Below are 22130 nucleotides of genomic sequence, written 5' to 3' on the forward strand. Positions count from 1 at the left end.
TGTCATGGTTTACATTTTCCTATACTTAAAGTGATTTTTTTATTTGCTGAAAATTGTCTTCTGCTTCAGAAGCTAATCATAAGCACTGATTTTTTTGACTTGATCTATTTTTGTGAGAAAATGCGCGCGCATGTGTGTGTGTGTCTGTAAATTCTCTCTCATATACATATTCTATAGGAAGATAATATAGAAGTGAAAAACTATCATAGATACAATATTTTTGGAATCAGTATAATCGTATAAACTTAAACCCCTCCCACATATTTACATTATAATGCCCCAAGGCCTATTTTTGGCTCTATCTTGTGTTGTGGGTTCTGATGAAATCATCTCCCTTTTCAGGATCCCTGAGTATTCATATTCCAATGTGTTTAGAGCTTTTTGGCATGCAATCAGTGCATGCGAGGGAGTGTGTTGCATTGCATTTAGCAGACTTTGTTCTCAGAGGAAATGATTAGTTACCGAGTGTGTAGTTACTCCGTGCATTTAAGCACAGATTTCCTCTGTAACATCTGTCTGTTCTTTGAACATGTAACTGCAAGGTACAGATGCAGAAAGAAGAAAGTGTGTCATAAATAAAGTGTTCTTATTGTAGTTTTGTTAATCTGATCTGCATATATTTTCAGTGACTAAACTTTTTCTGGTTTTACACTCATATACTAGATGAAGCTTTGTGTGATTAAGTGAGATGGAGATGATGATGCATTCAGGTATATATTCATAACTGAGATCACTAAGGTTTTTCATGATAAAACCTTCAGATAATGCTTAGTGTCTCCCATTAAATTAACTTATTTAAATAAATTTTAGTACTACATGAGCAAATGCAATATATAATATACAGTAGATAATATGTTAAAACAAGACAAAGAATCACATTATGGGAAATTTACAAGTAATATAGTTTTACACAGTAATAGTTGAAATTTTAGAGAAGCAAACATCAGTGTCATATAACATAGTACAGTATTTTATTTCTAACCTGATGTCCTCTGAATCCTTCAGCTGAAAGACCATTCATTCAAAAATTGCTTTCATCTTGATTCACTTTGAGGAAAGAAAGTGCCCTCCTGTTTGTGGGAATCTTGTAATAGAGGGAGTCTGCCATTAACCACACAGGGAGATGCCATTTTTCCCACATTATCTACAGGCTTCTTTGACCATTACACTTCTATATTCAGAAACAGGAGGGGGAGTTCCACCATAATAAGTGGGATCAGTACATTTTCCTCTCAGGATCCATACCCTAGGACACCTGTCAGTAAGACTACTATTCATTTAAAGGAAGTATCTGACTTTCGTGTATAATATAGAAATATGTGTATAAAGAAAACTCTTTTCAACTTATAAAATAATAGCATAAATGGGGAATTTTGTTGTTTGCCTTATTCTGAATTGTTTAACTTAGGGAAAACACACAAATTCAATGTATTATAAATGTTATAGAAATACGGAGTGGTGGTTAAGAGTACTTACTGCTTTTCCAGATTACTATCATTTCATTCCCAGTTCCCACATGGCAGTTCACAACCACTCCTGATTCCAGTACTAAATGAGGTGATCCAATAACTTCTACTAGCCTTTGTTGGTATGAAGCACACACAATGAGTACAGGCATACGTGCAAGCAAAATAGCAATATTCATTAAATAAAAATAAGTAAATCTTAAAACAATAAGTAAAATTTAAAAATGTGCAGGCCATAGAAATAGAAACTATTTGTTCTAAGGTTCAGCGAGTGAATGTAGCTATAGAAGAGCCACAGCATAATTACTGATGATGTTAAAAGTACTGTTGTCTTGACTAAGAAGGTCAATATGCTAAGCTGCACATGTAATAAATGCAGTGAACTAGTTGCTTCTATACACAAATGCATTGAAAAATAAAATAGGACAGTAACAGAGGATAGATGGGATTATATAAAATGTCTAATTCTGAACTGGTGATGCAGAAAAGAAAAAAAAAGCGAGCGAGCGAGTGAGTGAGAGAGAATGGTTAAAAAGAAAAATATCCACAAATATGGTAGATGTTAATGTGATCAAACTAGATTGCCTGTAAATAAAGAAAATTGTCTAGAGTTTGCAGGTATGGATAGTAAAAGTGTATGAGAGAAGTGAGTTAGCTAGAAAGCCAGACTGACTCCATGACAGCCTGCAAACTTGAAGTTTGGGACACTACGCTTAAATTTCTGTTTCCCAGAAAGGAGAACCTGGATTCAGGAACCTGTGGTCACTCAACTAGAGCCTAGAGCAGCCAATCAGAGGATAGATTGTCATCTGGTCTAAAGTAAGAATAGGCAGCTAGAATGAGAAAGCAACCCCTCTGAGAAGTCTGCAGAGCCTAACTAACTGTAGAATCTGTAAAGGTAAAAGGGTACATACCCGTCCCTGGAATTCCCCTAACTGAAAATAAAGGCTGGTTATGCAAGTCCACCAGGGGTCTTCATTTGAAAGTGGGGAGACCTCTGCATGCAAAAAATTCAGATTTTACATGCTATTGGAGTCTGGGATATCATTCTTCCACAATTCTTGGACCATAACAGGTAAAACACTATAGGTTAACAACTATCAAGTGAAACTGGGATAATGTCAGTTAACTTTAGCAATGTAGTCTTCAAAGAAAAACTATCAGCAATAAAAGGGATCATCATACAATGACTTTAACAACAACTCAATTTAAGGGAGTTAAATTCCTCAAATTACACTTAACATCAACTATCGAAATACATGAGGCAGAACTGGTACAATTTAAGGAGATAAAGAGAAATTCATCCATTTGTGGTTGGCAGCTTTAGCACACTTTAACTCATAATTGACAAAGCAAACATAAACTTAGCAAGAAAACACTTGAATTGGCTAGAACCATCAGTCAACTGCATCTAATTGACAATAGTAGACTACTTTACTTAAAAACAACATATTGTACATTTATCAAGCTCATGAGGAACGTTTACCAAGTAGAGCATAATCAGTTTCATTAACACAAACTACCAAGTATAAAATATTAGAAATCACAATATTCTATCAGATTATCATAGAATTAAACTAGAAGTTACTATCAGAAAAGGAGCTATGCAATAATGCAATGTTTTGAAGTTAAACAACACTTCTAAACACACCTTTTCTTTAATTGTGTTGTTTGATTTTTTCGTATTTCGATACTTTCAATTGTTTGTATATTCTCAGTATCAATCCTCTTTTAGAGATATATGCCTATTTACTTGATTGACAGTTTTGTCATTGTAGTAGTACAGAGGCTTTTTAATTCCATGGATTTTACTATTCAATTATTGGTCTTATTGTACTTGTGGAGTCTTATACAGGTAGTCTGTAGGCATGCCCATAATTTATAGTGTATTCTATATGTTTTCTGATAGTAGTTAAAGGGTATCTAGTCTTAGGTTGAGATCTTTGATCTACTTGGAATTGAGTTTTGTACAGTAGTTGAGATAAGGGTCAGGTATTTATTTATTTCTATTTTAATATTTTGCATTTTGCAAACCTAGTTTTCCTTATTATTTGTTGAAGATACTATCTCTCTCTTTGCAATGTATATTTTTAGTTTCATCATCAAAAATGAAGTTGCTATAATTGTGTAGACTTACATCTCTCTGTGAGTGCCAATATCAAGCTGCTTTTATTACTGGCTCTATGTTATAATTTGAAATCAAATATGTTGATATTCCTATAGTACTCTTATTGTTTAACTTTGATCAGAATGCATTTAGTATGTTTATGCTACCATATAATTGAGATTGTGTACTCTATGTCTAGAATGGGCTTGGAATTTTGCCTGGTATTGCTATGAATCAACAGCAAACAACCATATCCCTTTATCTATCTTTGTCTCTGTTCTATTTTTAAAATCGATCTTCTACCTATCAGTCCATCAGTCCAAATATTTACCACTTCTTTATTAAATTCATATAGTTATAATTTTAATCTATGCATGTTTTACCTTATCCTTTGCAATTTTCTACGATGTGACTTTGTTCCTAGGCTTGTATCAACACAGCCCATCATGAATTCAAGTAACTTACATGGAAATACAAAAAAGGTGACAAGAGACTACATGAAAATTACCACTTCAGAAGTATTCCATTTGTCCTGTGTGCTGGCTAGTTGTATGTCAACTTGACACAAACTAAAGTTATCTGAAAGAACGGAAACTCAATTTAGAAAATGCCTCCATTTTATCCAGCTGTAAGGCATTTTCTTTACCAATGATTGATGGGACTGGGGCCAGCCAATTGTGGGTAGTGACATTCTAGGCTGGTGGTCCTGGATTATATAAGAAAGCAGCTGAACAAACCACAGGGAGCAAGCCACTAAGCACCACCCTTCCATAGGTTCTGCATCAGCTCCTATCCATATCTGAAGCTCTTGCCCTTGTTTACATCCCTGTCCTGATTTCCTTCATCGATGAATAGCAATCTGGAAATGTAAACCAAATAAGACCTTTCTTCCCCAACTTGATTTTTGGTCATGGTGTTTCATCTTAGTAATAGAAACCCTCACCAAGACATCCTGATTCAATGAAACAAATTTATAGTAAAATTACTACTGATGACTTTAAGGAATGTCCATTTCTTTAAGTAAGTTGTTATATTTGACAGCTGGCTCCTGAATGAAGGTAATAAGATAATGATTCCCTGGGATCTATAAAGTTAAACCACAAACATACAAAAAAATATTGTTGTCAGAATAACATGGCTCCTGCACAGTCAAATATGTCTCGAACCATCTGGAATGTAGCTTAATCAAACCTAAACTCAGAATTTTACTTCTTCCATTTTTTCTCTAACAAGCTTAGAATATAAATTCTTAACAAAGAAGTGTTTTGATATAGTACATATTCTTCTTTTCGACAAAATATGTGATACCACCACAGATGTCATAGTCCATAAAACTCTATAAACAGAAGAATTTAAATAATACTTGTGATGGAATTTAGAAAATAGGACATATTTTATCTTCTAGGACTATTCTAGTTTCTTGAACCTATTTTTATTTTTTTACAATTTTAATTATCATGAAACATGTCCAGCCATATGTTAGTTGACTTTGTGACTACTTAAGAAAATGATTTTCAATAGTATATATGTTGATTATATTACACTAAATGACAATTCCTTTTTAGAATGTTGGATGCTTATAGAGACAAAAAGAGATAATATACCTACTATTTTACTGTGATAACATTTGTGATTATTCTTTTATTAGTTAAATAACCCATTAAAATACCCAACATTAATATGCAAATTAATCCTAAAATATCCTTGCTATATTTCTAGTGCAGAACATTCTATATTATCTTCAAAGGTGATATTTTGAGGGTGGTGAAGAAGGTATTAAATTAGAAAATAGAAAAGGTAAAAGATCAAGTTAGTTTATAAGTAATATCACTTCAAAAGAGAAATTACCTAACCATATCCTGTTATTTTATCAAATAAAATCTTCTTAGTCAAAAGGAAAACTTCAAGATTACCTCCTTGACTTGTTAATAGAAACTTTAAAAGTGTTAATAGAAACTTTGGAAAGCTCAAAGAGAATATTAGTAGTAGCAAAGGACCCTGAAAAATCAAGGTGAAATTTTTATGAGATGAATGATACTGCTTTCAGGGAAATTAGAATTGATGTTTATCATCATCATCATCATCATCATCATCATCATCATTGTTTCCTAATCAATTACCAACAATTGTCAGTGTCTCTGTCTATAGGGGCTAAATTACTAATAGCTAGAATGAATACATACAAATGATGAAAATCCATATGGCCAAGGAAAAGAGCATTAGACCATATCTTCTGTAATATTTGTTTATTCTTGGTGACACTGTAACATGTGTTTTGCATGTTACCTTCTGTGAATCACTTCTCCCCCCTTCCATTTTATCTCAGAAAATCATCATCTCATACCTGACATTAGAATACCTTTTCTCTTCTGAGTCAAAATGTTTTATATATTTTTTGTGATTTTATAAATTTTCTGCTTTGGGAGTAATTTTACTGTCATTTTATGAGAACTTTGAATCTAATGGAACTTTAGGAAAGCATACTACTAATAATTAAAATGTAACCAGCAGTACCTCTAACAGTAACATTTGAATGTGTCAATTTTTCATATAAAATGTGAAGGAAAGAGAAATATGCTATAAAATGAATAATATTTTGACAGCAAATATACAACCTACTGAACACATACGTATATACATCTTAATCACATCTTCTATAACACAAAAACACATTGCAAAGTGAAGCACAGATGGACATGGAACTATTATGCAGCGCAGCTGTTATTTTTCATGTTAACACAATTCTTGTCAGCCTTGTCCAGAAAAACCTGTTTTGTATTAACCAACATTGGTAAATGATCTGCCACCCTCTGTTCTTCCCTTTCACTTTGCATATACTGCTCACAAGTAGCTTAAGGGCTTACATTCCCATTTATCTCTTCATGATTCCCATAGCCAGTCTCATCATTGGTAGCATCCACACATTACTGTGACCATTACATCGTTCATCTCAACTGATAGGAAAACTTTCCTAATTCCCACACAACTGGTATAGACTTGAGGAATCCTCTAGGAGAGAGAAGAGCAACGCCAGTGAAAGAGAAATCAATCACATGAATTAAGAGCTCTTAATGAATAATTTATAGAAAGTAAATTAATTAGCCAAATTCCCAGAAAAGCTTAGTATAACATTCTAGACTCAGCCAGTATTGTATCAATTGAAGTGCAGTGATTTGGCCTGTCTTCTTATGATTTTCATATATGAAATGATTATGCATGTTGAGGGTTACAATTTAAGAGAATATAACCCAAACTGGGTATTTGAGCACTTTCTTCCCAAAGACTTAAACTACTATTTCTTCATAAACATTCTGACCATTGTATTTAATTGTGTTGACATTTACATGAATGGATTGCAGTGTAGTTGTTGAACATGCACTGGGATGATTCCATAATCCTGTTTTAATTAGATGGATGTTGCGAGCATACAAAAATCACAAGCTGCACTCCCTGTGGTGATGCCATACTGGCAAAGAATCAATCACCACGGCTCTGGTTGCCATAGAAACTGATAGCTCCTGCACCACCATCTAAGTGGCAAATGATTGGTAGTGTACTCATAACACAGGGAGAGCAATGAGTTTTTCTATCCTGTCCAGCAGCTGTGCCAGAGAGTTAATTAAAAGCAGAGAACATGAAATAAATCTAAATCTGTGAAGAAATGAAATGTACAGTACAAATTGAATTCCCGTGTCGGACAGAAATTAATATGCAGCGCAAACCACAGAGCTGCCTGAACAAGCAGCAGCAGGGAATCATGGGAAATGTTGCCTTTGAGGCGGTTAGAGCTCAGAAGTGGAGAGGGCACCTCCTTATCTTATTACCTAAACAAGCACTTTGTTCAGCATTTGCGTTGGCTGATGCATGCAAATTGCAGCCTCAAATGTTAAGAGTTCCTATTTCTAAGCAGGAAGGACAAAGCTTAAATAAGATTTAATTAACAAACTGTTAGCAACTGCAGTTTATCAGCTGTGAGCACAATGTATGTCAATGTTGCTACTCTTCCTGTACTAGAATTCACCAGACAACCTCTGTGAAAGTCAATGTGTTTTTATTGATAAGCCACGAATTTGGAATTTATATTTCAAATATCACAAGCCAAGGAGCAAATACCTGAAATGCTTTCTCAAGAAATAGGAGATGCTCTGCATAGAAATAAATATACATATGTTTTTCTTACCATAGAATGTGCTGCAACAGATCAGGCATGAAATATTTAACTAGAAATAACTAAGTTTCAGTCCACTTCCGTTCCATAATTCAGTTTTATCAATTGGAAAGGTGTTTGGGCACTTGTTCTCTATGTGAAGTCAACCTCTTCCGTAAAGCACAAATGCACCTACCAGACATTCATGAGTTTTAGGAATTGAACAAGAAAACATCTTAAATCATGTCATTCACACCCAGACTGAACCAGCCCAAACGAGGCACAATTTGGTCTTTAGAGGGTGAGTTTATCTAACACAGCACTGAATATTCTGGTAGAACTTTACTTTTTATATCATAGGCCTTCAATCTCCTTAAAATGAGCCATTAGAACTTTCCTACCAATCAGCATTTGCTTGTGGCTAGCTCTCTACTTCTTAACCCAATTGGTAAATCCCCTAGGAAAAAATTATGTGATGCTTCCATTCATTTACTTTTAGTACATTTTCCAAAGTCACAAAACAAGACAAAAATTAAATAAAAACATATCTTGCATAGACTTATTTGTGATAATTTATACATATGAATCCAGTTTTCAGATGCAGTTAATATCTGCATTATTTTAAAATGTCTTGTAGGTGCTGGAAAGTTACCTCAGGCATTAAGAGCACTTAGTGCTATTGATAAGAACTGAAGTTTGGACTCTAATACATTTTCTGTTGATTTTTAATTATAATTCAAATTACAGCTTCAGTTATAATATGTGAATGAGTGAAGCAATACGACAGTAACAAAAACAACAGCAACAACAATAATAATATTAACAGTAATAGTACCATAATAACCTGAGGATAGACAGACAGAAAAACAGACAGGCAGATAGATAGATAGATAGATAGATAGATAGATAGATAGATAGATAGATACATAGATACATAGATACAAAGATACATAGATAGATAGCTAGTTTTATTAATGGGATACCGTAACTATACTTAAAGATTCTGAATTATATTATTTAATATGGTGAGTAAAAGGTCAGAATTAATTTAGAATTATTGCAATTCCTTTAATGCAAAGGTGAAAATGACCATCACCTAGAACGATGGGCTTCTGGACTCTTAGTAGTCTGCTTCTCTTCCAAGCTCAGTTTCTTTGGATCATTGAAAAAAATCTCAGATACATGTTACTAAACCAAAAACTTATATTTCAGAGACATTGGCATGATAAGTTAGCCTTTAGCAAGTCTCAATCCAAACTGTGTTCAGAGAAGCAAACTATTCATTTCTCAGAGGATGAACTTCAGGAAAGCTCTTGTATAGACCATGAAATCAGGAATGGCATAATGTTGAGCAAAGAATGGGCTAGTCTTAAAGATTTCAACAGTGGAGCAGGAGGACAGTGAGATTAGAAAATGTTTTATCTCTCCAAGTACAAGTACGTGTCTTTCTCATATGAGAGAGAGAGAGAGAGAGAGAGAGAGAGAGAGAGAGAGAGAGAGAGAGAGAGAGAGAGAGAGAGGAAGAAGTAGAAGAAGAAGAAGAAGAAGAAGAAGAAGAAGAAGAAGAAGAAGAAGAAGAAGAAGAAGAAGAAGAAGAAGAAGAAGAAGAAGAAAATGACGACAAACAGCAGGGGTTTTCTAAAGCAGACAAGAAAAGCAAAAGCTACGATGCATATATGCATATGAATGATATTTGAATCAGGATGAGTCTCACGTTTGAGGTAGAGTTTCACACAGCTACCATCTCCCAAGAGTCTTCTTTTAAAATTTAGTTTCCCAATCTTTTTATAATGATGGTATAATTATAAAATGATTGGGAAAGATTATAGAAATAGGGTAAAGTTGGAAAATATTTTCTACAAACTTATTGTGTAAGGCATTTGAAGTAGTTTTGTGCATATATATATATATATATATATATATATATATATATATGGATAGGATGAGCAACAATTAGCACATGGTGGAGAAAGTGCGCTGAAGCCAAATCAAATGTGCCCTGTTCCTACTACAGGGTTGGATTTGGGTTGGATTTTGGCTTAAACAAATTTATGATCACTGCCATCACATGAGTAAGTTTGACATTTTGTTTGTGTTAGGTATTCCCAATATTAGACATTGACTGCAGGACCTTTCACATCACTTTAAAAATGACTGAAATTAATCCCAAAAATCTATCTATTGTCAGAGAAAACACACATCTCACAGAAAAACAAAGTAAGCACAACAAAGCAATATGTTGCTTATTAGCAATTTATAGGTTGCATTTATTCAATATGTTTATTACTCATTTGTTATTTTGTTACTCTTTGTACTAGTTGTTACCATATTGTAGCTTGTCATGTCCATGCCTCATCTTTTTCTTTCACTCCTTCCCTCCCTATCTCTTTGTAATATCAGTTTAAACATGTTACTAGTTTATTTGATATAGCATTTTTAATGATTTCATTTTACCTTGTAGGGATTTCCAAGTCCTGCCATGCAGAAAGGACAGCTTGACACAGTCCCTGTCCCTGGTGTAGAGATAGCAGGATGTGGACCTCTGTAAGTGCTGATAGTTGCTTGGTATAAGGCTTATTTGAATAATAATGTACATAAGTACTTTATGTTCCTCTTTGAGATATATTTTCCCTGCCACAGTTATCAGGGAATGTTCTACCTAGGTTAATGACCCCATGGTAATAGAAACAGCCCAAGTCTGGGAGTTGAGACTGTGTCTAATGTCCTTAGCAAAGTGGTAAATGCTATGACTTTCAAGACAGGACAACATTTAAGGCTGTGGGAAAGATCTTTGAAAACCTGTCTTCAAGAATATCTAATTTCTCAATTATGCAAAATACAAGGATACAATATTAACTATATGAGGGGCTTCACAGACCTAAAAGAACAGAAGCAGCTGAACTATGAGCCAGGTTGTCAGAATGATATTAAGATATAAAGAGATTAATGATCACAGGGCAAGATCCCACCCAGCTAGGTTTATAGTATTCACAAAGGCAGGCAGATTCCTGATTTCAAGATAAGCCTGGGACAGAAATAGTTTAGGCCCAGGTGTGATAGGAATGGTGATCTCAGAGCCAGATCCCATGCAGCTAGCTTACTGTCTGCACTTACAAAGCAGGCAGATCTCTAAACTCATTGCTATGCTTAAACAAATATACTTGCTTTCCTTAATAAGATTCAAGGGGCTAAGTTCATAAAATTCTGATTCATGGGATAATCTGAAAGGAACGTAGGGTGGACAATTGCATTGATATGCAAGTAAAAGATTGAGCTTTGGTCTGTAACAACTGAGCTGCAAGGGGATCTCTGGAGAGCTGTCTCAAGCAGAACACAAGACTGCCATCTTGTATCCATGATTGATCTTGAGTCATTTTTTCACCTTTGACCAAACACCCTTTCCTCAGATCCTCTCTCTAAGTGGAGGTTGGTGCTTGGCAGGGGATCATATGAAGTCCTCAATGAATGTGGATATTTGATTGTAGCATAGTCATGCCAAGACCCCCAAAGCCTCAGACCCATGAGAAAGGCAAGACCTAACCTGGGTCAGGCTCACAGGAATGGCAAGCCTTCATGTGATGTAAGTATGGATGCTGACAGGGTATGTGAAAAGTATCAAGCACAGATTTTTCCCTTCAGATAATGGAAGCATTGAGACTGCTCCCCTACAGAGATTCCAAATAAGAGAATTACTGAAATAAGCTGTGTGTAGTAAACACATATGCTCATTCAAATGTATATAATAAAGCAATTTCTTTGTTCTTCTGTGTACAATGAATTCCCTGAATTTCCAGGCAGATGATAAGTCTACATAAGCATATGTGATTTAGATTTTCTGTATTTGTGTATGTGGTTTCTTCCTTTCCTATTAACCTGATTCTGGTCAATCTTGAAGCCACCAAGCAGTATGGAATGCTACTTATTCCTCTTTTCTCAGTTATTTCCATCCATATGACCCTAATCCTTAGTTTGCTAATATTTGTACTATATGTTTATATACACATATATATATATATGTGTATATATATATATATATATATATATATATGCTAAGCAAAACCTTCATGGATAACCCTACATAAATCACAGGTATGTAAAACTGCATTATACCTGTTAATTAATATGGTTACAACAAGTAAGTCTATAAGTAACTGGAACTAGAAAGGTTTGGAAGCCACTCATACTCTAAAGAATCCAGGGATTGTTCTGCTTCTGGTGCCATCGAAGACCCTCTATCTCTTGTATATATCACTTCAAATATATTTTTAATCATTATGTCAATATACTTTTTCATTTAGCAAATGGTTATTGAGAGTTTCTTGTGTTTTTGTAACCGTGTGAATGAGGCTGCTGTGGTTGCCAAAACTGAGAAGGAAGGATGGCAGCACCATGACTTCCCAGCTTGTGATGTGTGTGTTACATAAAATGACTCCAGTGTGGGTTTTGTGCTTTGGTCTGGCCATCTTGGAATTTACAGCCATTCTTGAACAAGGACATCCCCACAATTTCCATTTTGTATTTTAACCCATGATTTATTCAGTAGGCTGTCGATTTGAAACCTTTTTGTATCCACAGGTTTTCCCTAAACACTCTTCATGTTTCATCTGTATCTTGCATTTAGATATTTTTGAGACCATGAATGGATTTAGGATTCTTTGTTAAGACACAATGTGGGTCCATTATCTCGCCCCTTTCAGAAATATAAAAGAACAGTTTGAAAATGTACACAAACCCTCTCCTGTGTCAGCAAGACTGCAGTGTAACTTGTTTAAATGATTAGTCTATAATGTGCTTCTGTTTGAAGAGAACAAGTTCTGTGTGAGAAAGAATTGTGCAAATTGAAGAAATTGTGAGGGTTGTTTTAGCCATCTGCAGAGATGGGGCTGTGCATTGTTCTTGCTATCCCTTTCTGACTTCTGCTGGGTAGTGCTCTCTCGCTGGATCCTTGAACACTAAAAATCAAATCCATGGGGGACTTGAAGTTTTCCTTTTCATTTTGCAATCATTCATTTTTAACTCATGCATACTGGGGACACATAAGACTTTTAGCATTGTTACCTATATATGTAATTGCTCTTTCTGAGTCCTAAACTCTTACCTTACTATCCTCAGTGGATTGAGTTAATGTAGAGATTGTGACCTGAAAATTATTAGCAAGACACCAAATGATTTTTCATGTTCAGGCTTTCAAAGTAGTACTTCATACATGATTTTCTATGGTATTCGGAGTTATTATTCCATCTTACTCTGTAAACATGTTTGAATTCAGATGGTTTTACTCTCTTTGATGTCTTTTCGATGAGAATGTTCTTAGAGACACATTTATAAGGTGTTAATGCCTTTCAGGTATTTTAGGAACCACATTCTCTAAGGTAAGAGTTTCAAATCCACCTTATATGTGACCAGCCTTAGATGACCCCACTTTAAATATTCGCAGAATGAGTTCTCTGAAAGCATAGCTGAGATGGTGTTTGGAGGTAATTAGTAAAAAGGACATCGGCATATACAAAGGCCATAAGATAGAAACAGAACTAGTGAAGGAGTCAGTCTTTAACATAAGCTTAATAAAGTTTCAGTCAACTAGTAGAGCTTTGAAGAGTGTGTTCATCTGATTGAAATACTGTGCTTTGTTCTCTCTGTTCTTTCCTGACTTCTGTTGGAGATGCACAAGTTATTGAGAGCAGGATACTTTAGGGAAGACTTCATTTAATCAAATTAGACATTCATGGTGGAAGTATGCCAAACAGGGGAAGTCAAAGGCTACATCCATATGCCCTTCTCATAGCTGTTTAACTCCTTGTTTTAGATGATGTCCAGATATGTCATCTCCGAATTTATCCTTGAAGATTTTCATCCAAATGCCTCCCAAATAACTTATTAGCTTAAGTAGCTAGACTATTTACATTGTTAAAAAGATAAAATTTCACTCATATGGTGATAGGTCTTCAAAATAGTTTCTTGTAAAGAAGTCTCAGCATAATTAAATTCTGTAAAACTTTGTGAGCATATTTTCACATCGTATTTTCTGTTGTATTTATGGAACTATTAAAATTATGTTGCTTATTTTTTAGCACTGTGTTAACTTAATGTGCCTGCCATTAACCCCACCATCATTCTTATAATTTTGGTTCTGAGTAATTTCTGCTAGAACTTATAGGTTTGGGTCAATTTATTTTGTTTTGTTTTGTTTTGTTTTTTTGTTTTTGCTTCTGCAGCTGTTAGTTTCACATAGAATTCTGTTTGTTAGGTATAAGGATGCAAACTCTTTAATTGTCAGGTTTATTATTTCTATTATTCTATTATTTTATGTTATTCTATAATTTTCATAACACATTATGATCCATACTTAAGTTTTAAAATGTTTGGTTTTACTGTTTTATGTAAAACATCCATACTATTTAAATTTTTTATTTATTTTATAATGTGTATTCATGTTTGTTTGCATGCATGTATGCATACCACATGTATGTTTGATGACCATATACACCAGAGAGAGTATCCAAGTTCCTAGAATAGGAAATACACTTGTGAGCTGCTATGTGGGTTCTATGAATGGAACCACCTCCTTGGCAAGAGCAGCAACTATTTCAAACCATTGAGCCATCACTCCACCCACCAAACTTAAAATATTTTTAGCATGATTCTTTTAAATTTATAACTGGAGTCTTTTTAAAATTTGGTATTAGATATTTTCTTCATTTACATTTCAAATGCTATCCCCTTTCCTAGTTTCCTCTCCAAAAGTCTCCTATACCACCCGCCCGCCCTGCTCCCCAATCCACCCATTCCCGCTTCCTGGCCGTGGCTTTCCCCTATACTGGGGCATATAATCTTCTCAAGACAAGGGCCTCTCCTCCCATTGATGGCCAATTAGGCCGTCCTCTGCTACACATGCAACTAGAGACACAAGCTCTGGGGGGGGGGGGGTACTGGTTAGTTCACATTGTTGTTCCTCCTATAGGGTGACTGCAGTCTTTATACATACATGTAGCCTTTGTATATGTAGTAGTTACGGATACATCTTAGAAGGTAAACAAGTATCTGTGAAATGGCAAAAAAAAAAAAAAAGGAGAGGTGAATGAATGCAGTTTCCATAGGTGACAGGTTGGGATTTCTTTAGAAAGGTAAGCACAAAATGCTGCTCCATTACAAAGTTGATTATTTAAAATTAACCTCTAAATTATCCAGCATTTTAATAGAAGAAAGTATTCACAAGGTATGGAGCCTTGCCAAAGATCATACAACCTGGAAGTCACCCTCAGGTAAGGACTTTCACCTTCACTTTCACTACCTCAAACCCTCAAGTCCTTCACAGCTCCCTCAAGTGGCACCACTTTTTCCTGTTGTGACCATAGGCTCTGCAACACTACAACCTGTGAAACCCCATGAGCCTTCCACAGACATTTAATATCATGTAGCAAGAATGTTCTGCCCTACAGAAGGCTTGCTCTTGTGCTCAGACGCTACATACACTCTTACCTAAGCTGGAACCACAACTGATACTTCATTTGCACATAAATATTGGATGGCATCAAGACAGAACCCAAAGTACCACAGTTGATCCCTAACTTGACAAATTGGGATAACAGCAAGCAGAGATCTAAATAACCAATTAATAAAGTGTGGAGGGATATCTATACCAAGAAACACTACAAACAATCCAGACCCATTGCAAAACCACCAAAGAAATAATTAAAATAATGTATCTCTTTCTTAAAATCCTTCCTAAAATCATACAGAAAAATAGACAAAAAGTGTAAGAGACAGGGTAGAGCAAGGGCACTAAGGAAATAAGGCCTTCTAAGCACAACAAGACAGATGCATATATGAATTCATGGAGACCCAGATAGCATTCATAGGACCTGCATAAATCTTCACCACGTGGGGTTCTACAGCTGAATGGGGAAGTGAACATATACTCCGACCGCTAACCCAGAAGCTACATCCAGTTGGTATCCACTCACACATTAAAAAATTAGTTTTCCCCAAAGAGTCTCAGTGGGGAAACAGACTTTTCTTAAGTGTAGGCTTCATTCCCAGTTGTAGATGTTGAATGCTGTTATGTCCTTTTGGGTCTCCAATTTTATTAATTTGGATCTTATCTATTTATTTTTTTAGTTATTTGGGATAAGGGTATTTTAAACGTATTGGTTTTCCTCAAAAAACCAACTCTCCATTTCAATGATTGTATACACTTTTTTTATTTGTTTGTACTTTACTGATTTTAGCTCTGAGTTTTACTATGCTTTGCCACCTAATAATCTTTTTGGCTATCAGTTTTTCTGTTTGTTCTAGCATTGTAGGTGTGCTACTAAGTAGATAATTTTTACAAATGTTTAACAACCAAGAAGATAAAAATAGTAATTAAAAAAAGCTCCCAACTAAAAAAGCCCAGGGGCAAATAGATTCAATGCAAATTTTACCAGCCCTTCAAAGAATTAACATAAATATTCCATAAAATATGAAAGGAACACTGACAATATTTTAATTATGCCAGTATTACACTGATATAAAAAACCAGATGAAAATCTAAGAAAAAGGAAGATAACAACTCAATCTGATGCACCTAGAAGTAAGAGCTTTTAATGACATATTTGCAACCATATTTAAGAGCATATCAAAATTATTGAAAGCAATGATGAAAGCATCTCAGAAAGCATCTCAGAGCAGGGATGCTTCAACAGACATAAAAATTATATATATATATATATATATATATATATATATATATATATATATATATGTGTGTGTGTGTGTGTGTGTGTGTGTGTATGTATAATTTCATGATAAATTTCCTGTATAATCTAGGAATATAAGACAGACATTAATATAATAAAGGGAATATACAACAAAACCACAGTCAACAACATGGTAAAAAGCTAGAATCTCAAAGAATTTCTACTAGTACCAGAAAGATGAAAAGGATGTCCACTATCTTCATAGATATAAAAATAGTGTTTGAAGTACTAGCTAAAACAATTAGACAATTAAAAAAGAAATAGTGGAGACAAAATAGGTAAGAGAAGTGTCAAAGAATTCTTATTTGTCAATAATACACACACACACACACACACACACACATACACACACATACACACACACAAACACACACACACCTGAAAACTCCACCAGAAAATGTCCATAGTAAATAAAAACATCCAGCAAATTAGCAGGATAAAAAATCAATAGGCAAAAATCAGAAGTCTTTATTTCTAAAACAAAGATACTGAGAAAGAAATCAGGGATATAATTTCATTAAAATAGCTTCAAAATTTGCAAGAAACCTAACAGCTCAATGAAGAAAAGAAAAACTTTTATAATAAAAACATTAAGATACTGAAGAAAATACAGAAAGTTGGAAAGCCCTACCATCAATAGGAATCATATTGAGGAAATAGCCATCCTAACTAAAGCTACAGATTAATCAAAATTTACAGATTAAACAAATTTAAACCTACAGATTAAACAAAGTTCTCATCTAAATCAAATACAATTGTCCACAGAAATTGAAAAAAAAATCTTCTATTTCATAAACACACACAGACACACACACACAAAGATATTTAAAACAATCTTGAATGATATCATTGCTTTTAAAATTATTGCTGATTTTAAGTTTTGCTATGAAAATATAATAATAATAATGATAATATGGCATTATCATTAAAACATATTTAAAAACACAGTAATCAATAATACAAAAATTGGGACCTTGATTTAAGTGCACACACCTCTCAAACTTGATCATTGACAGGGAGGCTGAAAATATACAACTGAGAAAACACAGTATCTGGATAGCTACATGGAGATGTATGAAACTAGACCCTTTTCTCTCACTCCTCATAAAACTCAACTCCAAATTGATCAAGGACTTCATTATAAGACCTAATAACCTAAATTGTGTAGATTTGAAAATGGGGGACACAAATGAAACTCATAGGCATGGGAAAGTTTTCTGAATAGGACCCTGGTAGCATATGAATTAACAAATGATAACTGAAACTTCATAAGCCTAAAATGGAGATTATGAATCAAATGAAGGAGTAGTCTATAGAACGGGAAAAATCTTTTCCAGATATTGTTCTCTCTAATTTTATGTCAACTTGGCACATGCTAGAGTAATTTTTGAAGATCAAATCCCTCAGGAAATAAAATTCTCCCACCAGACTGGCCCATCAACAATCCTGTGGTGAATTTTCTTTAGTGATATTGGATATGGGAGGTATCAGCTCACTCTGATAGTGCTGTCCTTGAGTTTGTGGCCCTACATAGTAAAAGCAGGCTGATCAGTTCTCAGCAGAAAAGCAAATAAGCAGTATCCCTCTACATCCCTGCCTCTAAATTCCTGCCTTGAGTTTTTCCCCTGACTTACTTTCCCTTATAACCTATATTGTGAAACTGCAACCAAAATAAAACCTTTTCTCCACAAGAGACTTTTTGTCATAGTGTTTATCATGGTAATAGAAACACTAAGAACTATATCTTCACTGATGTTTGATTCTAGAGAAAAAAAGAACTAAAAAACGGAAGAAAACAAGAACCCCAATTAAAATTTTTGATATGATAATAAACAGAGTTCTCAAGAGAGTAAATACAAATGACTGATCAATATTTTAATTAATTAATTAATTAATTAACTTTATATCCTCATGGAAACTTCTCTTCCCTTCTTCCCTCCCAATCCCTCTCTCACACTTTCTCTTCCCTCTATCCCCACTGCTCCTTTTCTCCTCAAAGAAAGGAAGGCCTCTCCTGGATATCACCAGCTTTGACATATCAATCTGTAGTAGGACTAGGCTGCATTTGCTCTTGAGGCTAGACAAGGTAGCCCAGTTAGGGGAAAGAATTCTAAGAGCAGGCATCAGAATCAGAGACAGCCTCTGACCCTGCGTTAGTTGTTCAACATGAAGACCTAGCTGTGCAACTATTACACATGTGTATAGGGCCTAAGTTCATCCCATGCATGCTCTCTGATTGTCAGTGAAGTCTATGTGGGTGCCTATGTGCCCAGGTTAATGGAATCTGTAAGTTTACTTGTGTTATCCTTGACCTCTCTGGCTCTTTCAATCCTCCTTTCCCTCTTCCATAGAATTCTCTAAGCTCAGCCTAATATTTGACTCTGGGTCTCTGCATCTTGTTAGATCAGTTGCTAGATAAAATCTCTCAGCTGACAAGTTAGGCTCCTGTCTACAAGTATAGACAAATATCATTAATAGCCTCAAGGATGGACTCTCAAGGCATGGGTATCAAGATAGGATGGTCATTAATTGAACATTTCTGTTCCATCTTTTCTTCTGCACATACTTTAGGCAAGACAAAGTGTGACTCTAAAATTTTGTGGCTGGATTGGCATTTTAAACCCTGCATTGGTAGTCTTGCTTGGTTACAGAAGATGGCCAATTCATCCTCCATATCCTCAATGGCCAGGAGCCTTAGCTAGGATCAACCTCATAGATTCCTGGAAGTTTCCATAATTCTAGATTTCTAGCTCCTCCCAGAGATGCACCTCCATCACCAATTCCATGTCTCTCTCCCAGTAAATACTATCTCCCTCCATTCTCCCTCACTTGGTTTCTCTGATTCCCCTCACCATACTCTATAGCAACCAGTCCGGTTCCTCCAATCCCCCCCCCCTCTAATGCCTATTCTATTTCAGCTTTTCAATGATGTTCAGGCACTCTTCTTTCATTCCTGCTTGTTTCTTAGATTCTTTGTATCTGTGTATCATAGGGATAGCATGGTTATTATGTACTTTATGGCTAATAAACACATAATTGAGTACATACAACATTTGTCTTTCTGGGTCTTGATTAACTCAGTCAAGATGATCTTTTTTAGTTCCATCAATCTGCCTGGAAATTTGATGATGTCATTGTTTTTAAAAGATGAGTAATATTCCATTGTGTAACTGTGTGACATTTTAAAATCCATTTTTGATTGAGGAAATCAAAAGGACAAGCAAGGTATGTATTCAGTAATAAGTAGACATTAACCAAAATATACATAATACTTAGGATACAATCCATAGAACTCAAGAAAGCTAACAAGCAGAGAGCTCAAGTGAGAATACTTCAATCATACTTTGGAGGGAGGAGAAAACAATAATGGGAGGCAGAGGGAGGAAGGGACCTGGGTGAGAGAAGGGAGAAGGAGGGGAAAAGGGGTACATTATCAGATGGGGGAGGGGAGAAAGGAGAGAAGCCCTGAGGACCAGCAGAATGAATGGAAATATACAACCTGTGGGAAGGGGCTCTAGACAATACCAGAGACCTGGGAGGTGAGAGACTGCCAGGACTCAAAGAGAGGAACATTAGAATAAATGCCCAACAGTGGTGAGAGAGAACTTGTAGAGTTCAGCTCCAGTAGAAAGAGAGGACATCAAGTGGAGGGATGGGGTTGCCATTCCATGGTTAAAAATTGTGAGCCATATTGTTGCTGTCTAAAAAAACTGCAGGGACAAAAATGGAGAAGAGGCAGAGGGAAAGGAGGTCCAGTGACAGGCCCAACTTGGAATACATCTCAAGGAAAGACTCCAAGGCCTGACACTATTACTGATATTGTATACTTAGAGAAGAAGCCCAGTATGGCTGACCTCTGAGAGGGCCAAAAAGCAACTGACTGCTACAGATGCAAATAATTAACACCCAACCATTGGGCTGAAGTTGGGTAACCCTGTGTTTGAATTAGGAAGAGGTTGGAAGAAGCTGAGGAGAAGACCAATACCATTGCAAGACTGGCAGTCTCAACTAACTCAGATATCTGAGATCTCTTGGACATTGAGGCACCACCCAGGCAGCATACATGAGTTGGTCTGTGGCCCCCTGACACATATACAGCAGAGGACTTCCTGGTCTGGTCTCTATGTGAGAAAAGACACCTAACCCTCTAGAGACTTGAGGTCCCAGGGTGTGGGGAGACCTGGCAGGAAGGGGGGGGGGCACATCATCTTGGAGATAAGGGGAGGAGAAATGGAACTGTGGGAGAACACACTGGGAGGGGGTCAATGAATAGACTGTAAAAAATTAAAAGTAAAAAAGAAAGAAAGAAAGAAAAAGAACCCTAGAAGAGAAGCTATAATATTATTTTGATAAATGAATCTGACTCCCAATGTCTTAACATTACACTCATAGTTTAGTCCATCTTTCAGTCCTCATCAAAGAAACTTCTTCGTGCAGTAGATGGAGAGTAAGAAAGAGGTCTAAGACTGGTCAACATGCAGAAAATAGGAGATGGGATACATACCCAATCTCCTTTATTTTATAATATATATCTTCTTCAGAGATCTTCATGGAATAGAGATAGAATTCTATTCGAACAGAGTCAGTGGATGATTACATCAAAACACTGCTTTTATGGACACAACAGAGCAGTGTTGCATATGAAATACCTGTGGTTTTGAGAGCACATAAAAAACAATGCTCACAATCACAGATGAAATTTTAGACAGCAGAGGAGGCTGTCCATGAAGTCTTTCATCTTGATAAGGAGCTCTTAGCACCTGATGGCTTCTGGAAGGAGAGTTATTTTTCTTTGAGGACATGGCTACTAAGAGGCTACCCATGATCCAGTATCCACATCCTTATAACTATGCCCAGGCAGGCAGCACTAATTACATTCAATGTATGTAACAAAAACAAAAGAAAGAAAGGAGAGAAAGAGGGAAGAGGGAGAGAGAAAGAGAGAGAGAAGGAGAGAGAGAGGGAGAGAGAGAGAAAGAGAGAGAGAGAGGGAGGGAGGGAGGGAGGGAGGGAGGGAGGGAGGGAGGGAGAGAGGGAGAGAGAGAGAGAGAGAGAGAGAGAGAGAGAGAGAGAGAGAGAGAGAGAGAGAGAGAGAGGGAGGGAGGGAGGGAGGGAGGGAGGGAGAGAGAGAGAGAGAGAGAGAGAGAGAGGGAGGGAGGGAGGGAGGGAGGGAGAGAGAACAAAACTAGAACATATGAAGTTAAAAAAGAATAGTTGTAGGTGAATAGGGGAGAAGTTGGAGAGGGTGAAATTGTGGATGAACTCAAAACACAGGAGTTAGAGAAAGCACAAAGGAGCTGAAGGAGTTTATAACCCCATAGGAAGAACAACAATACCAACCAACCAGACTTCCCAGAGCTCCCAGGGACTAAACCACCAACCAAAGAGTACACATGGAGAGACCCATGGCTCCAGGTACATATGTAGCAAAGGATGGCCTTGTCAGGCATCAATGGGAGGAGAGGCCCTTGGTCCTCAATACCCCAGTATAGGGGAATGCCAGGAGGGGATGTAGGAGTGGGTGGTTGGATGGGGGAACTCCCTCATAGAAGCAGGGGGAGGTGGGATGAGATAGGGGGTTAATGGGTGGGGGCAGAGAAACCAGGAAAGGGTATAACATTTGAAATGTAAATAAAGATAACATCCCATAAAAAACTATTCTCAAAAAGAAG

The sequence above is a fragment of the Mus caroli genome, unplaced genomic scaffold, assembly GCF_978045245.1.
Source record: "Mus caroli unplaced genomic scaffold, Mus_caroli_1 scaffold_6, whole genome shotgun sequence".
Lineage (NCBI taxonomy): Eukaryota > Metazoa > Chordata > Mammalia > Rodentia > Muridae > Mus > Mus caroli.